A 2,454-nucleotide genomic window follows, 5' to 3' on the forward strand; every position below is an offset into this window, starting at 1 on the left:
ACAGTACTGCACCTTGAGGATGAGGAGGTGCCTAATTACTCTAATTAGGTTGTTAATTAGGGACTACACTCAGCAGCTCCCCTGGGGGTTGACTGCTGTAATTAGTCAGTGATTAATCGGCCTCCTGTGGGGTTATGGAGTTTGAACTGGGGTGACCTGGGGTGTGCTGGGGCTGTGGAAAGCTGCCAGGTGGATCTCCATTATTTGAGTGAAAACCAGACAAAGCTGGGACGGGGCTCTGTTGAGGGGTTAATTAATTGCACTGGGTTAACTGCACAGGGTTAATTAATTACACTGTCCAGGGATCTATGTGGTTGGACAATGGTGCAAAAGGATAAAAAGGGACACGGGGAGGGAGCAAATTGAGGCGACGCCGGGTGTGTGGGTGGGGACAGACGCCCACAAAAATCAGCTCCGACAGCTGCGCACGTCCTCCACCCCCAGCATGGTGGGCACCGTCTGGGCGCCAAGAAGGATTTGTGGAGTGAGCTCAGGGTTTGGAGGCAGCACAAGCACCTGCCTGGGCCCCACCAGCCTCGAACTGGGGTTGGTGGGGGGGGGTGTCTGTGGAGTACCACAGGATTCAGCCCCCGGGAGCGGTTTTGGGACATGGGACCTCCCCAGGGACCCCTAACTGCACTGAGGATTCCCCTCCTGCCCCACCACCCCTGAGGAAAAGAAGGAGAGGAGGGGGGAAATGAACTGAGATGCTGAAATTTAATAAAATTATCTATTGTTTCACCTTTAAAAAAATTTTTAACCGTGTTTTCCCATGAGCCCCTTGCTCAAGAAGCAAATTCTGCTTTTTCTCCTCAACCCCTCACGCAGGCTTCCCAGTGGCTGGGGGTGTTGATGGGGTTGCAATCACGACAAAAGCTTATCTACGCAGTTGCAGATAAGCAGGCACTTCTTTATTGCAGCACTGGGAAACACAGAGAATAGCTCCTCTAAGTGTACTCTGAAGTCCGTACATTTTCACAGCTTATTTATACATTTTTAACAAAGCGATATTACAATTTATACAAGTATGCATAAAATGTCTGCTTTTTAATTTGCCCTTTACTGTGATTGCTTCATCACTACCATAATATTTCGTACAAGACATTGAATTACTTCAGGAGCTTACCCCTACATAATTTTGACATGGAATGAAAAGTTATGGCCTCTTCTTATGGTTGTCTAATCACAGCTACTATTCTTCATGTTATTGTGTAATCCTTATCACAACTATTCTTCTGTGTATGGTACGTACCTTCTCTAAGTACTTGTACACATCTTACAGTTTTTTTAACTTTGCAGTTTAAACAAATACATACTTTAACTACTTTAATCAATCAAAATGTTCTCTTGACTGCAACAGGGGAAGATGGGCAGGAGGGTCCAGAGATGCTGCTGGCAATGGGGGCATCATGCAGGGGATGGCTGAGCCCCCAGGGTGATTTAAAGGGGGGGTTCTTGGGGACATCATGGCGGGGTGAAACATCGCAGCAGCCCATGTGATCAGCGATGAAGCGACGTGGCTGGACCTAAGCATCGGCTGCATCCATGGGACATGGTCTGGTGGTGAATTTAGGGCTGGTTCAATGGTTGGATTCGATGGTCTTTAGCAACGAAAACCATTCTGTTGACTACCAGGGAGGGGGCATCCACAACTTCCTCGAGCAACCCATGCCAGTGCCTCACCACCCTCACCATGAGGAATTTCTCCCCAGTGTCTGATCTACGTTAACCACTTTCCATCATCTTGTAGGCCAAATCTGATGAACCGAAACCAAACTCTATCACCCCTGACATCCCTAACCCCTTCCTTTCCCGCTCTGGGAGGCTGCATGGTTGGGACTGGCTGTTCCCCAGGGCGCACAGCTCTTCACCGAGCAGTCAGAATGAAGCTGTTGTATCGCAGTTAAGACTGCTGAAACACTAATTAAACTTAATTAGATTCCGCAAAGAAGACAGCGTTTTTCTGCTTGCCGATACTGAAATCTTTGGTCGAACACTACAGTATCCAGAAGATAGAAATACCGCAACCCTGTTTCAAATCCGTGGCTTCCTGGAGCTGTTGCTGAACTTCAGCAGCATTTGCGATCCTCTACGGACCTCTTGTGTCCAAAACCGGGAACTTCGGCACTTCCTCATTTATGGTTTTTACATTTACAGGATAGCTCAGTTGGACGAGACCTACATCGACCATCGCGTCCAACTTAACAAGTGAGAAAATGATCTGTGAGCTGTGCTGCATCTGAAAATGAAACTGTGAGCTAAGGAAAAAAAACCAAAACACACCAAAAAAACCCCAACTCCTCTCCCCTCCAACAAAACTGTTTTAGGGCTTCATTCACGCCTGGCTCTGAATACAAACATAGCACAGATACTTTTTTGAGTAGGGTGGTGCCATTTCTACATAGTGGTCAGTAATAACACACTATATATATATATATATTCTTTTTTTTAAAT

The sequence above is a fragment of the Mesitornis unicolor genome, unplaced genomic scaffold (assembly GCF_000695765.1).
Source record: "Mesitornis unicolor isolate BGI_N332 unplaced genomic scaffold, ASM69576v1 scaffold42019, whole genome shotgun sequence".
NCBI classification, from domain to species: Eukaryota; Metazoa; Chordata; class Aves; order Mesitornithiformes; family Mesitornithidae; genus Mesitornis; species Mesitornis unicolor.